General features: G+C 49.9%; 2 non-coding genes across 2 annotated transcripts; both read left to right on the plus strand.

Moving 5' to 3' along the window:
• The first annotated feature begins 591 nt into the window (after window positions 1-591).
• LOC147668749 (5S ribosomal RNA) lies at window positions 592-710 on the plus strand. Its single transcript, XR_015303834.1, has one exon. It is a non-coding gene; the product is annotated as a 5S ribosomal RNA (ribosomal RNA).
• A 1,568-nt stretch (window positions 711-2,278) lies between these two features.
• LOC147668750 (U6 spliceosomal RNA) lies at window positions 2,279-2,385 on the plus strand. The gene has a single exon (XR_015303833.1). It is a non-coding gene; the product is annotated as a U6 spliceosomal RNA (small nuclear RNA).
• The last annotated feature ends 22,212 nt before the right edge of the window (window positions 2,386-24,597 follow it).

Here is a 24,597-nt window from a genome sequence, read left to right on the forward strand (position 1 = left end):
TTCTCTCCATAGGATGCTTGGCCTCCTCCTTAGGGGTGTCCAGGAGTGGTCGCCTCGGGGGGAATGCCGGGATGGGTTCCGCGGAGGCATTCGTACATACGCCTTGAGTCCCTTGCGGGGGTGTGGTGCGCTATTCTGGTCTAAATTCCCGTTGGGGAGTTGTTTGGCACTGGGAGGTCGCGCAAATGCAGGGTCCATTCCAGCGTCCTTGTCGGCCTGTCCTCTTTGAGGGGCGTCCCGCCCTGGCAGGGGTGGGGCCCTTCGGCCATTCCTCCCGGTTACAGGATGTCGGTCTCCACAAGGTGCGTTCTTGTTGCCTTCCGGACCCCTGTTTCGGCGTTTCCCGGCCGCTCCCGTGTTTGTCATCCCGAGATCCTGGCTTCGGCCGTCCCGCTCCAGGGGGTTCCCTGGGGGGGAGGGGGGGGGCTGTCGCCTCCATTTCGTCCCGTCTTGGGCCGTGGCTGGCACGGTTCTTGGGCTCTTCGGGCTTGCTGGCCTTGCTGGTCTTGCGGATTCTCCGCGGAGTCCCTCCTTATCGACAGGTTGGGGTACCTGCTCCTTCCAGGGTCGACCCTGAAGGGCTTTCCGGGAGCCTATGGCCATACCACCCTAAATGCACCTGATCTCGTCCGATCTCAGAAGTTAAGCAGGGTCGGGCCTGGTTAGTACCTGGATGGGAGACCGCCTGGGATTACCAGGTGCTGTAGGCTACGGCCTGCGAGTGGATCCCACCCTCGGTTGCGGATACTTCCGTTGGGTTTGCCTTCTGGCCCGTGGGGACTAGGGCAATTCCACCCTGCCTGCGCCTGATCTCGTCTGATTTCAGTATTTCTGCAGGGTTGGGCCTGGTTAGTTCCGGGAGGGGAGACTGCCTGGGGTTCCCAGGGGCTGCAGGCTAGGGGTACTGTGCACCTGGCCCGCCTGGTGGTTCTTCTTCGCCGGGCGGGGGTCTGGGTGTTCCCCGTCTGGACGTGTGTTAGATTTGGCCTCGTCTTGTTCTGCGGTGTCTCCCCTCCGTCGGCTCCCTGCTCTATGGGAGGTGGTCCCTTCGGTGCCCGCCTCGGGCTTGTCCTCCTTCGGGGGTCGTGTGCCTGGGCCCCGTCCTCCCCTCTGGTTCGTTCAGGGGGGGGCGCCCTTTGGCGCCGGGTCGTTTGGGGGTCAATGGGTTCTCCGGCAGTCGCGCAACACGGAAGTTGCTGGCGGTCCTCCTGGCTAAGGGGTGACCTGCCGTCGTTTGCACCTGTGCTTCGATGCCCCCAGGTCTTGGTCGGGACGGTCGACCTGGTGGCGGTGGGGGTGCTGGGTTCGCTCCCTTTGGTTTCCTTGCTCGGGGATGGTTTTCTTGGGCGGAGTAGCCGGTCCTGGCCCTTCGGGCTGTCTTTTCCACGGGGTCCGACTAGGTGGAGGCGGATCGACTGAGTCGGATCTTCCTTCGTTGCCTGGTCCCACCCGGACCCCGGTGGTGTTACAGCGCCTGGGGCCTCGTCTCGGTCTGCCTCCGGTGACTCTGTTCACGGAGGGGGTCTCGGCCCTCCTGCCCGGATTCTGGTTTCTCCGCCCGGGTCCTTGTGATGCCCGGTCTTTTGCGAGGCCATTCGGTCTGATGTGCGCGTTTCCCCCGTGCCCTCTGTTATCGCGGGTCCTCGGCTGGATTCGCTTGGGCAGGGCCGGGGTGCTCCGGGGTGCTCGCCTCGGCGGCACGTGGACTCATTTTGGATCATTGCAGGGGTGAATAACTAAGGAGCTTTGGCTCATAGGTGAGTCTTGTGCCTTTGGTGCAGACGGCCCTCACAGGCCTGGGTTCGATTCCTGCCTAGGCTGGGGAGGTATCCCTAGGTGGAAGTTTTTGCCTGGCACCCGCGTGTGGTTGACACGCTTGTCGTGGTGCGTTCCGGTATTTGGATCCCGGCGGGGTCCACCGCCCCGGGTACCCTCTCCTTGGGCGAGCTGGCGGTTCGAGCCTCCTGGCCGAGCCCGGATCTTCCCGTACCGTGGTTGGGTCCCCCGCTCTCGGCGTCGGTGTTGAGCCGGCTCCTGTCGGCTGGCCCGCCTCCTTCTGCAGGCCTGATCCTGTGCCCGGCACTGGGCGCCCTTCTCGCGTTGGCGCGGTCGGCTTGGTGCTGTCCCAGCCTCCGTGGTCCCCTGGCGGGTCTTGGTTTTCCGGTCTGCGGTTCCCTGTGGGCCCGGCGGGCGGCCTTGCGGGCCGTCCACAGTCCGGTGTTTAGCTCCGGGGTTGTTTCGCCATCGCCCACGGACGCTCTGCCGGCCTCCCCCCTGGGTGCTCGCTTCGGCAGCGCTTATACTATTATTGGTACAATACAGTGGAGATTTACTGGGCCCCTGCGCAAGGGTGACGCGCAAATTCGTGAAGCGTTCCATAAGGGTTCTCTCGCTCGTTCTATGAGCTCTTCGGGGTCCGCCCTTTGTGCCCCTGGCCTCGGTGGCTTTGCGGTCCCTCACCTTTTAGGTGGTTTTTTGCCTGGTGGCAGTGGTGTCTGCTGGGCGGAGGGGCATGCGGGGGTCGTGCCTCCGCTCCCCTCCCTTCTTGCGGGTGTTGCCGGACCGTTGTTCCTCCGGCATGTCCCCCGTGTCCTTCCCGGGGTTCCTTCCCTGGGGTCCCGGACTCGGGTGGTATCTTTACCGCTTTTCCCTGCCGACGAGGTTCCTCCCTTGTCCGTGCTGGTTGTTCGGCGTGCTGTTTTGGCTTCTCTTGGCCGCACGTCTTTCCTTTCCCGGTGGGATGGCCTGTGGTGTGTCTTTGGCCCGGTTCGTTCGGGCCACTAGCCCTCTTTCCACCTTGGTTCGCTGGCTTCCACAGGCTGTCATCCTTTCCTACGCTTCGCTGGGTTCGGTGGATCGGGCGGGGGTCCAGGGTCGGTCCACGGGGTGTGGCTCGGTGTCCTGGGCCCCCTTCAGGGTGTCTCCTCTGTGGAGATTTGTCGGGCGTCGGCGGTGTCGTCCCCCGCCTTGTTCGTGGGACTCTTCGGGCCCGGGGGACTTCGCTGGGGCCGTTCGGAGTGCAGGTGCTGCGGCTCCTGGCTGGCCTACTTTGTCTTTATATCTTGATTTCAGGTTTCCTGTGATCCCTGTTTTCTTGTCGTTTATTCTACTTCAACCTTGGGTTGGTTTCTCTGCATCACCGTGTGGTGTTGTTTTTCTGGTGGTCAATGAAGCCTTGTTGGCTTGGGTATTTGCTCACTATGTAAATCATGTGGCGAGGAAGACTAACGAGGAGGTAATGCCCCGGTTACTTACCGGTAATCTTCATTACTCCGAGTATAGTCTTCCTCGCCACATGAGTTCCCTCCCCCCCTCCCTGTCTGGCTATCGGCTTCATTGTTTGCTTGGTAGGTCAGGCTGTTGGTTGGGCCGGTCCGCCTCTTATAGAGGTCAGGTGGGACTGGTCGGCCATGTTGGGAGGGGGTGGGAGGTGGTTTCTTTTTGCTTTGGAGGGTTCTGTTGTGGAGCTAAAGCTCACTATGTAAATCATGTGGCGAGGAAGACTATACTCGGAGTAATGAAGATTACCGGTAAGTAACCGGGGCATGAGGATATAATCTATTCTGCTGTATGACTTGTGTGGGTTGGAGTAGAATGTGTATTCTCTGGCATCTGGATTGCTTAGGCACCATGGGTCTCTCAGTCTGAGTTTGGCGCATAGATTCTTCAGGATGTTGGGGTTGTTCGCTGTTTGGCTTGGCCTGCTTGGGTGTTTGTAGATGGCTGGGTCTAGAACTTGGTTCATGTCCCCGGCGACTCTCAGCAAGTCTTCTAGTGGTAGTGTGTGTAGTTGTGATGCCACCCCCTCCCAGAATGCTTTGTCTTCGGTGTTGGGTCCATATATGTTCGCTACATGAAATGTTTCTCCCGCCCTTCTAAGAGTGGTCACCAGTGTCCTTCCTTGTGTGTCGGCTTGTGTGCCTATCACTGCTAGCTGGCATTTTTTGGTGATAATTGTTACTACCCCATTCTTCTTGTTCTGTGCCGGAGAACCCACCACCTCACTTATCCAGTTTGCACCTAGCCCCCCGATGTCAGCTGCTTCTAATCTAGTGTCTTGGAGCACATAGATGTCTCCTTTGAGTTTCCTAAGGTGCTTGAGTACCTTCCTTCTTTTGACCGGGCTGTTGAGACCCTTGACATTTAAGTACACTATCTTAATGTCTGTTGCGATGCTGCTTTGGTTGGTGTTTGTCATTTTGTGTTGCTTGTGTTTCGCGGTCTATTTGGCCTTCCCTTGCATGCTAGCGATGTCTGTGTTGTATGCATTCCTCGGTAGTTATTCCTGCGTTCGCTGGACCACGACGTGAAAATATAGAGGGGAAGATTGCTGTCGATATTTCTGACCCACAGTATTTCGAACTGTGGCGGGTGAGGATCCCAGGATAAGGACTTCTATCTTATCTGAGTTCAGTTTCAAGCGGCTGTTCTTCATCCATTCGGCTACCTCTTTCATCCCTTCGTGAAGGTTGGCTCTGGCGGTGGCGGGGTCGTTGGTAAGGGAGAGGATCAGCTGGGTGTCGTCGGCGTAGGAGATGATGTTGTGCTGGCGTGCGATGTCTGCGAGGGGGCTCATGTAGATGTTGAAGAGGGTTGGAGCGAGGAGCCTTGAGGGACGCCGCAGATGACTTCGGTGGCTTCAGATCTGAACGGGGAGGCGGACTCTCTGTGTCCTTCCGGCGAGGAAGGAGATGATCCACTCCAGTGCCTTCTCCTGGACTCCGACGTTGCTGAGGCGTTGTACTAGGGTACGATGGCAGACAGTGTCGAAGGCCGCGGAGAGGTCGAGGAGGATGAGGGCCGCTGTTTCTCCGTTGTCGAGCAGCGCTCGGATGTCATCGGTGACTGCGATCAGGGCGGTCTCTGTGCTGTGGTTGGCCCGGAAGCCAGACTGCGAGGGGTCGAGGGATCCGTTCGTCTCGAGGAAGGTGGCCAGCTGATTGTTGACGGTCTTCTCGATGACTTTTGCAGGAAACGGGAGCAGCGAGATGGGGCGGTAGTTCTTGAGGTCGGTGGGGTCAGCCGATGGTTTCTTGAGTAGAGCGCTGAGTTCGGCGTGCTTCCAGCTCTCCAGGAAGGTAGCGTTGTCGAAGGAGGTGTTGATGATGTCCCGCAGGTGGGGTGCGATGACAGCGTCGGCCTTGTTGAAGACGTGGTGAGGGCAAGGGTCGGTCGGAGATCCGGAGTGGATGGAGTTCATCGTGCGGACGGTGTCTTCGGTGCTGATCGGAGTCCAGGCGCGGAGGGTGGTGGTGGGGGGAGGTGGTTCGGTCATGGTGTTCGTCGGTTGAGTGCTGAAGCTGTTGTGTATGTCCGCGATCTTGTTGTGGAAGTAGGAGGCGAGGGAGTTGCAGAGGTCTTGCGAAGGGGTGATGTCGTTGTTTCCGGCGTTGGGGTTGGAGAGCTCTTTGACGATGTTGAAGAGTTCTTTGCTGTTGTGTGCGTTGTTGTCCAGTCGTTCCTTGAATGCAGTTTTCTTGGTGGAGCGGATGAGTTGGTGGTGTTTTCGGGTGGCGAGCTTGAGGGCAGTCATGTTGTCCGGTGTTGGGTCTCTGCGCCAGGTTCTCTCGAGGGCTCGGCAGTTCTTCTTGGAGCTCTTGAGTTCGTCGGTGAACCATGGGGCTTTCTTGCTGCCGGGTCTGCTGGGCGGGGTCCTCAGGGGGGCGAGCTCGTCTGCGCAGTCGCTGATTCACTTCGTGAGGTTGGTGGCCACCTGGCTAGGGTTCGTTGTGCTGGTGGGAGGGTTCATGCTCAGGGAGGACGCGAGCTGGTCGGCTGTGATCTTGTTCCAGTTCCTGTACAGTAGTGTATCGTCGGCACACAGGTGATAGTTAATACGGGCTTTTTTAAGTATGAGGGTAAGGGGAGCCATACATAAGTTGAATAGAGCAGGAGAGAGGATAGATCCTTGGGGGACACCAAGAGAGACAGGAGTGGGGCTGGAGAGGCAGTTTGGGATTTTGATTTGCTGGGTTCTGTGTTGGAAATAGGAGGTGAGCCAGTTCAGGACAGTGCCATTAAGACCGAGACGAAGTTTAAGTGTTTTGAGTAAAGTTAAATGGTTAACTGTATCGAATGCCACAGAGAGGTCTTGGAGAATGAGTAGGCAGGTCACAACAATATCCAGGGCGTGGTGGATGTCATCAACTAAATTTAGCAATGCAGTTTCAGTGCTGCAGCCTTTACGGAGGCCAGAATGTTAGAGGGTTGAGTAGGTTGTAAGTGTCAATGTGTTTATCCAATTGAAGAAGGGCACATTTTTCAAGGGCTTTTGAAAGAATGGGGAGGTTTGGGATGGGGTGGAGGTTATTAGGGTCTTTAGGGTCAGCCTCAGGGTTTTTAGGAGTGGAAGGCAGACCGGAACGCACCCCGAGGATAGGGAGGAGTTGATGATTTTGGTCCAATAAGGTACAATGATGTGCTTAAGGTCTTGGACAAGGGTCCTTTTGTGTGAGAGGACGGTTTTAATTTGGACAGGATGTTAAAGACTTCTAGTTCGGAAACAGAGTGGAAATTCTGCTGGAGGCATTATTTTTTAGCTGTATTTTGTCAGGGTAGGTTTCAGGAGGGGTTATTGAAAGTTGGTGTGGGGGAGGCAGGGAGCAGGATCAGGGGGGAGGGTGTTGGAGTAGTAACATGGGTATATTGGGGGTTGGGAGGGGTCTGAGTTAAAATGAAAGATTGCTCAATTTTGGTGATTTTACCGGAGAAAAAGTTAGCAATTTCTTCACATTTGTTGGAGGAGGCCGTCACGTGGAGGGGGCGGGGAAGGTTTGGTTTCTAACAATATTGAACAGTTCTCTGGGTCTATTTTTGGCATGGGCGAGTTGTGAACGAAAGAAGGATGCCTTTTCAAAGAAAATGTGTTTCTTGTATGTAGATCTAGCGGTTCTAAGGAGGACGAGATTGGAGGGGAAGGGTGTTGTCTCCAAGTTCTTTCAGCCAGTCTGAGAGCACTTCTTTCATTGATGAGGGCTGAGTTAAACCATGATTTGTAAGGGATATTTGTTTGAGTTTTTAGTTTGGATGGTGCCAGTTGATCTAAAACCTCTGAGACAGTTTTATTATAGTGCCCAGTGCGGTCATTTGCATTAAGAGAGTGAGGGGTGCAACTATGTTGAGCTTGGAGTTTGGCCTCCAGTACACCAGGGGGGATAAGATTAAGGTTTCTGGTAGAAATGTTGGTTTTGTTGTTTTTAGGTGGGGGCGGGGCTAAGGGGGAGATCATGAACAGTATGAGGTGGTGGTCAGACCAATCGACAGGGATGATGTTGGATAGGGATGCCAAATCCTTGTTTGCAATGATGGCGTCAAGAGTCGCCCCTTTAGAGTGGGTTGGGGAATGGCAGAGTTGATTGAGGACATTAATCTCAAGAAGGTTATTGGGAAGTTTGATAGTAGGGTCCTCGTGCACATTCCAGTGAAGGTTTAAGTCTCCTAGGAAGAGATTTTTAGAGCTAGAAAGTGACGATTGAGTAAGAAAGGTCAGATAGTTCCTCAGTGAAGGAAAGAGGTTCACCCGGAGAGTGATAGATGTTGTGTAGATGTATAGGGGGAGGATCTTAGATCTTAAGTTCCGCTCCTAGGTATTCAAATGCTGCAAAGTCTGTGTTTTTGACTAGGGAGTGCTGGAGTTGGCTTTTAAAGATTATTGCTAATCCACCTCCCATTCTTTTTGGTCTGTCTTTTCTGATGATAGAGTAACTGGGGGGCGGGGGGGAGTAAGTCAAGAATGGGTGTTGAATGATCATTGAGCCAGGTTTCCGTGAGGAAGGCGACGTCTATATCTTCACTACGGATAGTTTAAGAAATTTTGGTCGCATGTTGAACCGCCGAACGGCAGTTCACGAGCATGCAGGCCAGGGGCTTAGGGTTGTTTTTGTGGGGGGGTGCACGAGTGGATGGCGGAAAGTTGAGGAATGGGTCTGGGGAGCCGGGAGAGGAGGGAATTCTGCTGGTCCCTATAATAACAGGGACGTTGGAGTGAGGAACTGCTGTATCCTTAAGTGAGGTTATTGTCGGGTAGGAGTTGCAGATGTCGGATAGGTCAGTGGTGGAGTGGTCACTTAAGGTGCGAAGAGGTCTATGTGTACTGTTGTGTTGTGGTGTGGTTTTCCAAGGTTTGGGATTAGTGGGTTTTTGAGGACCAGTGTATGGTGAAGTGGACCAGAAGGGGCGGGTTTTGAGGTTAAGGGATTTGAAGTCTTTGAAATCCTCTGTAAGCCGGGCAACTTCCGATACCAAGTAAGCAATATTGCAGTCAATGTTGCAAAGTGTCTGAGTTAAAAAAGTTAGGTGGGACGTAGTTGAGGCAGGAGATGTTTTCTGAGTTGGTCGGGGCATGTGTTCTGGCATTCATAGAGGGTGGGATGTTTGGGGGGCGAGAACAGTGCTGACGTTGTGGGAGTGGGGAGGTCTGTGGGGGGAGTTCTGACAGTCAGGGGGGGAGGTACGTGGGGAAGGACGGGATGGTTAAAGAGGTAGTTGGGGCAGGAGGAGTGGAGGAGGAGTGGAGGAGGTGTGTTTGTAGTTGGTCGGGGTGGATGTCTGGTGTTGGGAGAGGGTGAGAGGCCTGGGGGGGTGGGGGGGGGGGTAAGCGGGGTGCTGAAGCTGTGGGAATAGGGGAGGTCTGGGGGGAGACAAGGGTGATCTGGCAGTGTGCGGGATGGACAGGCATGGAGAGGGATGGGATAGTTCTAGGGGTTTGGTGGGGACATGATAGTAGAAGAAGAGAGGGTTTAAGGAGTGAGTGGAGAGGCAACATCAGAGTTGGGGGTGGGGGAAATTCAGAGAGGGGGGTGTAGGGGCAGGAGGGGGTATGGTGGTGCAGGCTAAGAGGGGAGCTTGGGGGAAGGAGAGAGGTTAGCAGTGGTGCTTGGGGTCAGAAGGTAACGGTTGTTGGAGAGCATGGGAGTTTGGGGGATGGTGAGTGAGTTTAAGATGTTTTGGGGGGTTCAGGGTTGGGTGGTGGATAGGAAGTCATAGAATAGGATATATCCTTGAAGTTAGAGATGTCTAGGGAAAGAAGGGTATTTGTCGTGGAGGGAGGGGAGCACAGGTTTGTGTCCGGGGAATGGGGAGTAGAGATGGGAGGAGTAGGTAAGGGCAAGTGGTGGGACAGAGTGCTGAAATGATGCTCAAAGATGTTGAGGTGGTGTTCAGTGGCTTGTATGAGGATATTTCCAGTTTTCAAGATGGAGATGTGTCCATTTCACCGGGGAAAATAGGGGAAGGAGTAATAGATAGTTTGAAACCGTAAGGAATATTGATAGATTTAGTAACTGGGAGGTAGCGTAGGAAGGTGCTCTTTCATTTGGAGAGGCGCTTAGAATAGAAAATGTAGTTGGTTATTATAGGGGACGTGAGGCTGTGGTAGTTATTTACAATTAGGGTTTTCAGGAGGCCGGATTATTTACATGAATTCGATATTCTTAACCTCTATATTTTTGCTGTCGATATTTCTGACCCAAGATATTTCGAACTTGGTATTTGTGCACCTCGACATTTTGTTCTCTATATTCTGTTTCGACACCGTTAAATATAGCTTAATGATGATACAATATCTCTCCCAGTGCCTCCGCACTTGCCCAATTGATTTCCTGTTTCCAGAATTTAGAGAAATGGCCTACCTTGGGAAACATACCTGGGCCGGGACTTATGTGGAGGGGGGAGTGTCCTCTTGCTGATACTGAAAGGGTTGCCACCAAGAATGGTGGTTCAATCCCTGTGTACAGCCAACGGAGAACCCATTATGGGGAATGCTTCGATAGTACATGCATTCCAGTGTTTTAACCAAACATTATATACCCACATGATAACACTACCCCAGGACCACAAAGTCAATTTTATGGATGACATGACTCCACCATGGGCGGAGGGAGGCAGGCAGAAAATTGTACTCACCCCATCATGCTGCAGAAGGTATTGACGGCTGTATAAAGTCTGGCGGGTGGCAGGTTCCTCAACTCTAAGGGGTTAAGACACGTATGAAAGGTTTGTCCTAAATTAATTTGAGTAGTGCGCTCACCTTCCTGCCGAGACGCCGTGAGGGGAACGGCTGACTCTGGGCCATTTTTTCAAGGTCCCTTGCTGCACCAGCAGCCACAGCGCCGTGAGGGGAACGGCTTGTTGGTTGACCACAGCCCCGTGAGGGGAACAGCATCGCGGCTTCACTACCGCCGCCTACAACTCCCAGGTAACCTTACGGGAGCAACGTCACCACCGCGCCGGCGCCAGCCCTCAAAGCGCGCCCGCACCCAGGCATTGCGGGACGCGCTCACCTTCCTGCCGAGACGCCATGAGGGGAACGGCTGACTCTAGGCCAATTTATCAAGGTCCCTTGCTGCACCAGCAGCCACAGCGCCGTGAGGGGAACGGCTTGTTGGTTGACCACAGCCCCGTGAGGGGAACAGCATCGCGGCTTCACTACCGCCGCCTACAACTCCCAGGTAACCTTACGGGAGCAACGTCACCACCGCGCCGGCGCCAGCCCTCAAAGCGCGCCCGCACCCAGGCATTGCGGGACGCGCTCACCTTCCTGCCGAGACGCCGTGAGGGGAACGGCTGACTCTGGGCCATTTTTTCAAGGTCCCTTGCTGCACCAGCAGCCACAGCGCCGTGAGGGGAACGGCTTGTTGGTTGACCACAGCCCCGTGAGGGGAACAGCATCGCGGCTTCACTACCGCGGCCTACAACTCCCAGGTAACCTTACGGGAGCAACGTCACCACCGCGCCGGCGCCAGCCCTCAAAGCGCGCCCGCACCCAGGCATTGCGGGACGCGCTCACCTTCCTGCCGAGACGCCGTGAGGGGAACGGCTGACTCTGGGCCATTTTTTCAAGGTCCCTTGCTGCACCAGCAGCCACAGCGCCGTGAGGGGAACGGCTTGTTGGTTGACCACAGCCCCGTGAGGGGAACAGCATCGCGGCTTCACTACCGCCGCCTACAACTCCCAGGTAACCTTACGGGAGCAACGTCACCACCGCGCCGGCGCCAGCCCTCAAAGCGCGCCCGCACCCAGGCATTGCGGGACGCGCTCACCTTCCTGCCGAGACGCCGTGAGGGGAACGGCTGACTCTGGGCCATTTTTTCAAGGTCCCTTGCTGCACCAGCAGCCACAGCGCCGTGAGGGGAACGGCTTGTTGGTTGACCACAGCCCCGTGAGGGGAACAGCATTGCGGCTTCACTACCGCCGCCTACAACTCCCAGGTAACCTTACGGGAGCAACGTCACCACCGCGCCGGCGCCAGCCCTCAAAGCGCGCCCGCACCCACGCATCGCGGGACGCGCGCGGGCGGCGCCGGGCTAAGCCCGGGCAAAGGGCGGGCCCTCTGTGGCCCTCCGGGGACCAAGGAGCCGGGCCGGGGCCATACCCTTTGCGCCCTTATATTCGAGCAGCGTTCCATTATGTGAGTGAGAATCAGTTATTATTTTATATTTACTTCTTGTATTAAGTTAGCATTCGACTTTTAGCCAATATGACTACTAAAGTGGTGACTATGGACAATTTTCTCATCAAGAAGGTAGCGCAAATTAATAGTAATAGGAGGGCTTCATTGGGCCTGGAATACTCATCTGCTATTACTATTGCACCAGACCCACCGGTTACTGTTTCTGATAATTCTGTGGCTAAGGAACTCTCGGTCCCTGCAGGCAAAGTAACTACCGTAACAGCCATGGTTCACGCAGGCCAGCATGATGAGATCCCTTGTGCTCCAGTTCCCACAGTGTTGGCCATTTCATCTACAGGTCTAAATGATCCTGCAAATAAAGAATCCCCTAGAAAATTCAAGAAAGCCCGAGTGAGACGGAGGGGGAAGCAAAGTAAGACAGGTTATAAAATTACACAAGGTGGGGGGAGTGTGCCCGAAACATCACCTTTATTGTATGAGCAGAGATCTTCAAACCTGGGAGAAGGGGGGGAGGCTATTTCACAGAGCCGACCCATAGATTCTGTGTTGCTTATAGATTTTTCACAATCAGGGATCGCAGATAATACTGATAATTTTCCCCTTGATCCCACTACAATGAGTAAGCATCTTCTGTCTAGTACCCCAACTAGTTTATCACTACTAGATTCATCTACAGGGAATGATAATGAAAGGTTATCAGGATCACCAAAAATGCCCATTGAGGCATCTTCCAGGTCTTCTATTTCACCCCTCACTACAAGAACAAGCAAAAAAAGGGGGGGGTGAGCCACTGTCTAATCGGCCTCAGAAGATAAGGAAAGGGGTGGTTCAGACCCCACAGCCACAAACTGGTCAAATTTTAGTAGGTGAAGAGGCCATGTTGGCTAAAATCTTTGAATTAATCAGGGGGGCGATGCAACCAATTCTAGAAAAGACTGACTTGATGTCCACACATTTGGACATCATAGAGAAAAAGGTTGAACAGAACTCCCTCCTTCTACATGACCTAATAAAAGGCCCGGGGAAAGCTAAGACAAATCCCGTAGTTAAGACTAACCTTCCCATAAAACCTAAAGCGGTAGCGCCCCTTATAACGCCAGCTCCTATAACCCCAGCAATCAAGACACCAGCACCTGTGTCAAAAAAGAAATTAGTGCAAGAAAAGGGAAGAGTGGATAGCCCAATGATTCTGCCATCAACTCCCACACTGCAACCGCCTGCAATCCAGCTGGCGGCCCCAGTAACTAAAGAACAAACTCAAAAACCTGGGGGATCTCAGAATCAGGGAGGTAGGAAAGACCCCTTAACAACTAACCTGAGAAATATGAATCCACCAGCTACTCCCGTAGAAAAAATAAGCCACACTATAGACTTACCCCCAGATTCTGCCCCTTTTGTCATCGTAATGGCAGGGGTCCCAGAACTACCTGCAGGTAAATGGGAAGATCACGTTGCCTTACGGAACAAGGTTACATTCTGGCTCCGAGACAACAGACCGCTTCCTGCATCTATCAATGGAGAAATTCTAAGTGTAAGGCGTGCCCATTGGGTGGGAGTCAGACCTAAGGATAGAGGGGGGGATGTCATCAATTTCAAGGACTATAGGGCCGTGAGGCACATTGGAGATTGGTTCGATGCCAGTAGCAGCGATGCCATCTCCACACATCTCTTATCCTATTTCTATCCCTATGCTCCATCTAAAGACTATAACAAACAGGGTCGGAATAGGCAGCTATTTAAAAAAACACCATACCGACCGCGGGGTTTTAGAAAAATGGGACCATGGGATATGCCTGGTTTAATGGGGCCACCACCTTCGATGGGTTATCCTGTTTATGCAAATGCTCAGGACCCCCATAATCATATACAAAGGGCGGGGGAGTTCTATCCCAGATACCAGGTAACAGATTATCAATACCCCCCTATAAATAGCCAATATCCATCATATCCCGAGCCCAATCATCTGCAAGGGAGACCATGGATTAACAGAGAGTTCCACCCACCCATGTACAATCTACCTATCCAAAATCGCTTTCAGATTTTTAGTGGTCTGGATGGGGTAGATTGACAACAAGCTCAGACATCTCAAGAAATTCTGGTTGGGATTAAGGTTCTTCCTCCAGTTAATCACTCCTCTATTAAGGAGTTGGTTCCCCCGGAAAGTACTGAGACTTTGTGCGGCCATCCCCAAGATCAGCCAACCTTACAAAAGGTCCCTAGCACTGACAGTTTGTCACTATGTAACAGTAACATCCCGGAACAGATGCAATCCCCCATAGTTGATATCAATAACAGGGGAGGGGAACAGGTAGGGGAAGGCCTGATCCAGAAAGATAATGATTCATGTGCACTGTTGTACTGGAATATAGCAGGGTTTAGGCAAAAAATTACAAATCCAGCATGGGAGTCAGTAATAGACGGTCAGGATATAGTGGCCTTGCAAGAAACTTGGATACAGGAATCAATCCATATAAATGGCTATAGAACCTTTTTTACACCAGCAGTTGGAGGTCATTTTGGAAGAGCTAAGGGTGGGTTGACAACGCTTGTTTCAAATCACCTTAAAATTAAACAAGCTCACTGTCATTTAAATTCCTGTTACTTCCAAATCATAACTTTACGGAATTATAAAGGAGCTGTGGTATTAATTATTAATTTTTATAATAATGTCCCGAGAGATGATATTCGGGTCGTAATGAAGCAGCTTAAAGATGAAATTCAGATAGAGGTAGATAGAAATGAAAGGGAGCTGATAATTATATGGGGGGGGGGATTTTAATTGTTCATTATGTACTAAAAGGAATCAGGGCCTATGTGGCCTAGTGACAGAGAGAGACATGCACTTAACACACTTTGAACATACCCTGATGGGGGATTTACTTAATGAATTATTATTCATGTTTGATTTGGGGTTCGCCAATGAATCTGTCCCAGAACCCACACCGTTTGCTCCGACTTTTGTTGGGAGAGGCTTATCGACAACTATTGATTTTATTATTACCTCCAGTAACCTCAATCATAGACTTCTGGGGGTTACGAATATCCAATTACCCATAAGTGACCACCTTCCACAATCTCTTAAGGTAGCATATTTGTTCCCAGACCCATCGACGGCCGCGTCTCTAGTAGAGACAGCGGTTGATGTTGTCCTTGGGAGACAAAATGGGTACACACTAAAATGGAGTAAAGTAATCCCCACAACCTTTTTTGAGAAACTCTGGGAGGCGTGCTCAAATAATTTTAGGATTTGCCTAAGTGACAGCTCCACTAACGATCAAATTATTGAGCACTTTGGAACAATAGCTGCAAACATAAAAAGTAGCCTAAGGGTGGAGGCAAAACGCAGAGCCAAGGGGCCCAAGAGCTGGTTTAATACTGCATGTACAAGGGCTCTGAAAGACCTAAAACATGCAGTACACAGATCCCCTAGGGATAAAAATGAAATAAGAGAATGTAGGAACACATATACTCAGGCCCTGAGAGCAAGGAAAACCGCTTTGAATAAGGAGGCATTAGATTCCCTTTGTGAGGCCTCGCAATCTAAAGATTCCGCTGCATTTTGGAAAGCAATAAACACCCCTTTCCCTTATGAAACTCACACGGCGCGAATCGAGATTGCAATAGACGAGGACAAATGGGTAGACCATTTTTCAAACCTTTATAAAGCACAGGAAGACAACCATGGTGGAGGTCTTAACTCCAGCCCGGATGTACAACAGAGTTACAACCTGGTTATAACAATTGATGAAGTGCTTTTAGCCTTGGGATCTACTAAATGCGGTAAGGCTGCCGGACCCGATGGGATTCCGGCAGACCTATTTAAAGCTAATACTGAAATCTGGGGGCCAATGTTAGTACAACTTTTTAATGCAGCTCTTTCACTGGGTCTGAAAGAATCTTGGTTCACCTCAGTCATTGTTCCCATCTACAAGAAGGGGGATAGGAATAGCTGTGCCTGTTACAGACCAATCTCCCTTCTTGACTCCTCAGTAAAAATCTTAGGACGTGTTGTGTTGGCAAGACTCCAAAGCTGGGCAGAGGAAAATGATATTATTAGTGATTTGCAATTTGGTTTTCAAAAAGGGATTGGTACAATTGAGCAAGGGTTAAACCTAATGCTTTTGCAGCATAAATATATAAGGATCAAATCTGAACGCTTGTATTTTACTTTTGTCGACCTTTCTTCAGCGTTCGACTGTGTTTCACATTCAAAATTATGGGATATAATGAAAGGTTTGGGAGTGGACAATAACATCATCTGTTTCTTGAGGGAACTCTACAGTGGAGCCACAGCCTCTGTTCGTTACGGCAGGGGAGGAGAATGCTCCAGACAATTTAGTGTAGGCCGTGGAGTGCGGCAAGGTTGCGTACTGGCACCTTTTCTGTTCCTCTTATATATTAATGGGCTCGAGCGTCATCTGATGCAGGAGTGTAGGGATATGCCCAGGGTGGGGAGGAGGGAAATCCCTGCGCTCATGTATGCGGATGACGCAGTACTCATGGCACGCACTCCACGTGCCCTGCAGAAACTAGTAGTTAGTTTTGAGAAATTTATGTTGAACCTGGACCTACTAGTAAACTGTAGCAAGACCTTCACAATGAATTGTGGCCTAAAACCAGGTAAACTAATGAAGCGTATATTCTTAAACAATGTGCCGCTGGATAACACCCCAACCTTCTCTTATTTGGGCATTTTATTCCATGAGTCAGGTTCCTGGACAAGCGCTATTAAGGCTAGAACTCTTTTATTTATGAAAACGATCATGGCTCTACAGAATTTTGTTAGAAAATTGGGCAGGAAACCGATAAAAGAAATGTTAACCATCTATAAAGCTACATGCTTGTCTGTGGCTATGTATGGCTCAGGTCTGTGGGGACACGCAAATGTTGACCAAATCCAGCTGGTAGAGAACACATTTTTGAGGGGAGTTCTAGCAGTTCCACAGTGTGCTGCCACATTTAATTGTCATGCTGAACTTGGCCAGCCCTACATAACGGATATTATCAGAATTCAACCTATCCTATTGTGGCACAGGGTATGGACTACTAACGAATGCGTTATGAATCGGGCCCTGCTACGTGACACCCTCAGTTTGGACCATGCGGACAGAATGGAATGGCTGGGATATGTTAAGCACTTTTTGACCGAGATTGGTTTATATTCATATTTCTCGGACCCATCCACAATGGACACTATTCCCAGGAAGACACTAAAAACCATCTGCCTGAACTACTTGCTGGATAAGAGGAAGAGAGTCGAAATCTCGAAACCTGCAGTACACTCTCACCTTCCTACCCTCTGTGAGACTAACACTGTACAGCCATATTTATCCCTGTCCTTGACTAATTATGATCGTTTTCTTTTAACCCGTTTTAGATTTTGTATATATTTTAGATTAGTGTCTTTTCCAACCATGAACTCATGGAATCACATTTTGCCCGCTTGTTTGTGTGACGGCACGTCACAACAATCTGATATACATATCCTTTTTTTCTGTAAATTTTATACTGCTATACGTAGGAAAATCATAGTCCCTTTTCTAAAAAACATGAATTTAACCAGATGCCGCCCAGCTTTTTTAGAAGTACAGAAAATGGACACAATTTTAACTGTTACTGTGATTTTAAATTATTTAAAAACTGTTTTTAAATTTAGGAAACAAATTCAAACTGAAACATCCTAGACTCCCTATCGACCTACCTCACTGTCCTATTAATTATGAGAAGTAATTATTGTAACTGCTGTAATCAATGTATTTTGTTTATATGTTTGTTACTTTTATGGTTACTTGCTTTTTAACCGAATAAAGTTTATTGAACTGAACTGAACTGAGTAGTGCACAGTAAATTTTAAATTGATACCAGATATGAAGAGAAAAACTGTCTAATAATTGATTAGAAATAGGTGCACTTTCTTGCACCCGTATTCCCTCATTTTCATGAGATTAGTGCACATGCACTGCTACTCCGAAGCTTGAGAGATGTTTGGTGATGTCATAGTGTGAATGATGTGTAGTAGTACTTGTGTAGCGCACGAATCGACGCATGAGGGTATCTCGGCGCTTGTACGCATACCGCTGTGGAACCCTTCCTGGCTTTTCCCTGTGAAGTGCCCACTCCTGAGAAACCCCCAAGATGAAGCCTGGCATCCCAGCGCCTTTGGGGCCGGAGATTAAGTAAGCTATTGCCTAGAGCTGCAGAGTGGGACCCATGATTAGAATAAGCACCGAGGCGAGAATGATCAAGTCCGAGGAAATTGAGCCCAAGACCCGCCGAGGCGGGAATTGAACCCTGGTCCCGGGCCAGACCTCTGCATCAGGGTCTGCCGCTCTAACCATTAAGCTACACTTCTCCACTTCAATGATGCATTTCTCACAGTGATAGTGACCTATTCAGCATAAGCAGTAACAACATTTGTGGACGTGATTCAAGATACCAGTATCTTGCTGCTTTCCATAACGCAAAACTGCAGGTTGCTGATTTCTTCTGATTCAATTTACTAATTTGATCGGTAGATGTTTTGTTGATTTTATTGATCAGGATTTTGTCCCAGCATATGATAAGATAGAAGTTTAATAGGCTGTTATGTTTACATACGTAACAATATGATGTTATAGCAGATTTTAATTAGCCCTAATATAAGATGAATTTTTAATGTTACACTACTTGCTAGAACTTTATCAAATAGTTATAAAGTTAACTTGTGAGTAAATGTGCAGCGATTTGTAATGCTATTCGATGTTGGAAAGTAAAGTCTCCCTTGTGAGAGTCCACTGTATTTGTTGAATGATGTGAGAGAGATGATGCAATCTGTTTGATGGCAGATTGCACTGTATGTGAGATATGGGATTTTATTTTAGTGGGAACTTTTCATGGAGTCGTTGCAGTTACCTGTGTCCATTACAGGTATGGAAATGGGATTTGTTTCATTTTTTAAGAGTAGGCAGTGGTGCGTGGCACCTCTGCCTGCTCTTAAAAAATGTTTTTGCAAATATTCTAACAGAGGAATGGGTCTCAGGGGGCCCCTTTCCATTTGCAAATGGGTTACCACCTACTTGGAGTAGGTGGAAAAAGTAATTCCATTGATTCTATCGATTTTTAAGAAACCATCGCGTAAATCACTCATCCTTACTGTACACAGTACACGGACTGACAGCCCGAAGGAATCTGCCTCAGATGCACCCGCTTCACCATCAACAATCTTAATCAACTCAAGGGAACCTTGCGACTGTTTAGTCGACGAGCATCTCCCCTGTTTAAACAGATTTGCAATACTAGAGCACATCACTGAGGAAACTCCATCACTCCGAGTAAACAAACAATCTACCACTGGTATTAGTGACTCCGCACCAAGATGTAATTGTGGATCTAGAAATGAGGGCTTGGCTCATAAAGTTTAATCACTCCAATTGGAGGTGGCATTTCTAAAGAAAATGGTGGAGTATTTAAACCCTAGGGTTGAGCTCCTCCCCCTAGCTACCAAGCCACCATCTCAGCCTCCCCCCCTGCACCTGTTACATCAACAAGTATGTCATTGTCTGATGCTCCCCCTGGGGTGGGTGATAGGATTCAAAGTGCGCTACACAATCAAGGCAATGGCCCCTCTTCCGTGGTCCCCCTCTTAGTACTGTAAGCTCTTATGCTGATTCCACAAAAGCCTTGGGGGTTCCACGCACATCTTCTAATACAGCTGTGCAGGATAGACTCGCCCTTCATGGGAAACGCAACCCCCCTGGGGATAGTTCGCCAACAGTCTATATGGTCAAAGTCCCCAAATGCTCTCCTAGGCAAGTTTTTGAAAGCAGTGAATCCCTGCACAACAAAGCAATACACTAGTGCGCCATGTGAGGGGATGCAGGTCTATAATTCGTGAAGACATGATTAGAGTAAGGAGGATTTCATCAAGCAATTCCCAGACAGACTGCATCGAGTTGTTGCTAACCCATGCCGTACTTGCCAAGAATGTATTGGCTCTGGAGTTTCGTACTTCATCTCCAGAGCACTAAGCCATCCAGATTAGACGCTCTCCAATTTGGTTACCATCTAGACCATGTGTACTCATAGTACGGCACATGGGCCAACAGCGGCCCGGCAAGCCTTCCCTCGCGGCCCGCGTACCATCCAAACATCGTACCTGTGTTTTCATTTTTTTTTTAAAGTGTGCCAGCAAACACCCCTGCGCGACTCAAGAGACTCTGGTGTTCTGTGGAGGCGGGCGATTCCCGCCATAGTCAGAGTGGAGCTGCAGGGGCCTAAGAGGTGAACAAAGCCTCATTAACATGTGAAGGGTTTTTAAAAGACCTGTGAAATGCTCGGGTGCGGTTGTGTTTGTGTGTGCCCGGCAGCTGTCTCAGCCAGGGCACACACAGGCAGGGTGAGATGAAGAGGGTGACAGAGGGAGAGGGAGGAGGTAGAGGGGGAGAGAGACAGAGGCAGACAGAGGGACAGTGAGGGAGGGAGCAAGAGGTAGACAGAGGAAGAGTGAGGGAGAGCGAGGGAGGGAGAAAGAGAGAGAGCGAAGGAGAACGAGGGAGAGGCAGACAGAGGGAGAGTGAGAGTGAGCGAGGGAGGGCGAGCGAGAGAGGAAGGGAGACAGAGGAAGAGGCAGACAGAGGGAGAGCTAGGGAGAGTGCGAGCGCGGGAGGGAGACAGAGGGAGAACAAGGGAGGGAGACAGAGGGAGAGCGAGGGAGGGAGACAGATGGAGAGCAAGGGAGAGGCAGACAGAGGGAGAGCAAGGGAGAGCGAGGGATAGCGCGGGAAAACAAAGGAGAGCGAGGGAGAGCAAGGGAGGGAGACAGAGGCCGAGGGAGGAAGAGCGAGGGAGAGTGAGGGAGGGAAACAGAGGGAGAGCGAGGGAGAGGGAGAGAGAGGGAGGGCGAGGGAGATCGCGGGAGAACGGCGAGAGTGAGTGAGGTCGACAGAGGCTGACAGAAGGAGGGCGAGGGAGAGCGAGGGAGAGCATGGGAGGGAGACAGAGGGAGAGCGAGGGAGGGAGATCCGCAGACAGAGGGAGAGCCAGGGAGAGAGACAGGCAGACACGGAGAGCGAGGGAGACAGAGGCAGACAGAGAAAGAGCACTGGAGTGCGAGGGAGGAAGACAGAGGCAGATAGAGGGCGAGCGAGGGAGAGCAAGGGAGAGCGAGGGAGAGCAAGGGAGAGCGAGGGAGGGAGAGCAAGGGAGAGCGATGGAGAACAAGGCAGAGCAAGGGAGAGCAGTAAATGTATAGAGGGGTCCCCGTGAGAAGGAATTATTTATACACAACCAATAAAAATTTCAAGGAGACTAAGATAGTATTCAAAAGGAAAAAGATGTTGTCATTTATTCAACAACACAAGATAACAATTTTAAAGCAATGTTTGCAATCATTTAGAAGTGAAACGAGAAATCGAAAAAATGAAAAGGCCCCAAGAAGGGGAAGAGGGAAGGGAGTGTGCTCAAAGGCTGTGTGAAAGATTATAAAGATAGTACACAGACTTAAACATAATGTACATATATCCCAAAATCAACAAGGAAATAAAAATTATTCCAAAAAACCAAAACGGCCTACATCAATTAAGGCAAGCATTGGGCAAGTATTTCAAAAGAAGGGGGGCATTCCACGGACACATGTATAAATCAATCAAATACAGGGAATGTGCCGGATGTCCCAAAGTGAAGAGGTGTCGACGTTTCGACCCCTGTTTGTAGGATAAATTCAGTCCTTTGCCGGGGTCTTCATCAGGACCGTTGTAGTGGGGGAAGGGACGAAGAGGGGCCGTCCTATCTGAAAAATGAAAACCCATGTCAGGGAATGGAGTATAGACTTTAAAACCTAAACAGTCTTTGTACTGTACACCAAGGAGGTGGCTTAATTGAAAACAAACTAATGCCATGGAGTCCGGGTCGTAGGACCTCTGGACAAAAGGAACCAGAAGCTGAATATGCAATTTATCCATAAACACGCTTGTTAGTTAATTATATTATACATCAGGGGAACATTAGCCAAGGATTAATAATGTCCGCTCAGAATGGGGGACCAATTGCAGTTCATGTAGTGATACGGGACTCAGATTAACTCTAAATCCAATAAAAAACTTAGTTCGAGAGGTGGGTCTCAATGTGTTATTTCAGTGCAAGGGCACGGTCGACAGGTAAAGAAAAATTTGGTTGATTACCTGAAGTGAAATGAAACACTCCCCGTAAAATTCAACTGACAGAGCTGCCGGTTTTGAATAATTATACAGCTGGGCAAGTCTAAATAAAACCATTAACTTCAAGTTAGTCAGTGTTACCTCAGCGGGTGCTGATTTTTAGCTAAGACAATTCAAAAGGTGGGATTACCTCAGTCTATTTTACCCGACTTGCTGTAATACTGCAGGCAGGAATAAGCGCTGAGCTGATTCAATTAGCTGTAGATTTAAAGTATAGACACATTGATTAAAACACAAGCGCAACGTGAAAGTCTGACAGGCAGAAACCACATTCGCGTATGTCCGTACCTTTTAGGGGGTCCGTACAATACTATACGAACTGGAGAGGGACCGGTCGACTCCGTGTCGTCACAATCAGGTCCTAAAACAATCATGAGGGATCGTAAGTGACTGGGTATTAACTCCTCAGAAAGCCGTAACAAGCGGGGCCTAAGAGTTATACACTTACTCGGAATTCAGGGCGCGAGGCAGCAGAGCTTCTTGCTGCAGTCGTGACTCCAACCTCTGATAACCGCTATGCGAAGCAGCAGGGCTTCTTGTTGTGGGTAAATCACCACACTCCGTAAACCGCTACGCGGAGTTTGGGGGCGGGGCTTACGACGTAGCGTAGTCAGTAAAAATAGAAGAAAAACTCGAATGTAGTAGTAGTAGTAGTTTAACACGTAATTTAGGGTTGAGCTAATTCTGGCCATTCTTAAGCTCCAAATCGCCTATTATTGTAAGCTATTGAGGAGAGGATCACGTCCCTACTACATTCGAGTTTTTCTTCTATTTTTACTGACTACGCTACGTCGTAAGCCCCGCCCCCAAACTCCGCGTAGCGGTTTACGGAGTGTGGTGATTTACCCACAACAAGAAGCCCTGCTGCTTCGCGTAGCGGTTATCAGAGGTTGGAGTCACGACTGCAGCAAGAAGCTCTGCTGCCTCGCGCCCTGAATTCCGAGTAAGTGTATAACTCTTAGGCCCCGCTTGTTACGGCTTTCTGAGGAGTTTATACCCAGTTACTTACGATCCCTCATGATTGTTTTAGGACCTGATTGTGACGACACGGAGTCGACCGGTCCCTCTCCAGTTCGTATAGTATTGTACGGACCCCCTAAAAGGTACGGACATACGCGAATGTGGTTTCTGCCTGTCAGACTTTCACGTTGCGCTCGTGTTTTAATCAATGTGTCTATACTTTAAATCTACAGCTAATTGAATCAGCCCAGCGCTTATTCCTGCCTGCAGTATTACAGCAAGTCGGGTAAAATAGACTGAGATAATCCCACCTTTTGAATTGTCTTAGCTAAAAATCAGCACCCGCTGAGGTAACACTGACTAACTTGAAGTTAATGGTTTTATTTAGACTTGCCCAGCTGTATAATTATTCAAAACCGGCAGCTCTGTCAGTTGAATTTTACGGAGAGTGTTTCATTTCACTTCAGGTAATCAACCAAATTTTTCTTTACCTGTCGACCGTGCCCTTGCACTGAAATAACACATTGAGACCCACCTCTCGAACTAAGTTTTTTATTGGATTTAGAGTTAATCTGAGTCCCGTATCACTACATGAACTGCAATTGGTCCCCCATTCTGAGCGGACATTATTAATCCTTGGCTAATGTTCCCCTGATGTATAATATAATTAACTAACAAGCGTGTTTATGGATAAATTGCATATTCAGCTTCTGGTTCCTTTTGTCCAGAGGTCCTACGACCCGGACTCCATGGCATTAGTTTGTTTTCAATTAAGCCACCTCCTTGGTGTACAGTACAAAGACTGTTTAGGTTTTAAAGTCTATACTCCATTCCCTGACATGGGTTTTCATTTTTCAGATAGGACGGCCCCTCTTCGTCCCTTCCCCCACTACAACGGTCCTGATGAAGACCCCGGCAAAGGACTGAATTTATCCTACAAACAGGGGTCGAAACGTCGACACCTCTTCACTTTGGGACATCCGGCACATTCCCTGTATTTGATTGATTTATACATGTGTCCGTGGAATGCCCCCCTTCTTTTGAAATACTTGCCCAATGCTTGCCTTAATTGATGTAGGCCGTTTTGGTTTTTTGGAATAATTTTTATTTCCTTGTTGATTTTGGGATATATGTACATTATGTTTAAGTCTGTGTACTATCTTTATAATCTTTCACACAGCCTTTGAGCACACTCCCTTCCCTCTTCCCCTTCTTGGGGCCTTTTCATTTTTTCGATTTCTCGTTTCACTTCTAAATGATTGCAAACATTGCTTTAAAATTGTTATCTTGTGTTGTTGAATAAATGACAACATCTTTTTCCTTTTGAATACTATCTTAGTCTCCTTGAAATTTTTATTGGTTGTGTATAAATAATTCCTTCTCACGGGGACCCCTCTATACATTTACTACTTAACGCCCAGGTCCCCGCGATTGCATGGGTTCTACCCCCCCTTTATAATGAGCAAGGGAGAGCAGGCAGAGCGAGGGAGAGCAAGGGAGAACGAGGGAGAGCAAGGGAGAGTAAGGAAGAGCGAGGGAGGCAGATAGAGGGAGAGCAAGGGAGAATGAGGGAGAGCGAGGGAGGGAGAGCAAGGGAGAGTGAGGCAGAGCAAGGGAGAGCGAGGCAGAGCGTGGGAGAGCCAGGGAGAGCAAGGGAGAGCGAGGGAGAGCAAGGGAGAGAGAGGGAGGCGGACAGAGGCAGAGCGAGGGAGAGCGAGGCAGAGTGAGGGAGAGAGACAGAGGCAGACCTAGGGAGAGCGAGGGAGAGCAAGGGAGAGCAATGGAGAGCGAGGGAGAGCAAGGGAGAGGGAAGGAGACAGAGGAGTGAGCAGTGGCGGCTGGTGACATTTGAAAGTGGTGAGGTGTAACTATATTGTCCTAATGCACCGCAGCGAGCGAGCGAAGCAAGCAAGCCGGAACAACTTACGGAGGGTTTGGGGGAGAAAATTTTGAAAAAAGAGTGGACAAATGGTGCATTTTCAAGCAAATTTGAGAAAGCAGGAAGGTTAATAAAGCAATTGTGAAAGTGCAGTT

This window comes from Lissotriton vulgaris, unplaced genomic scaffold (genome assembly GCF_964263255.1).
Source record: "Lissotriton vulgaris unplaced genomic scaffold, aLisVul1.2 SCAFFOLD_484, whole genome shotgun sequence".
NCBI classification, from domain to species: domain Eukaryota; kingdom Metazoa; phylum Chordata; class Amphibia; order Caudata; family Salamandridae; genus Lissotriton; species Lissotriton vulgaris.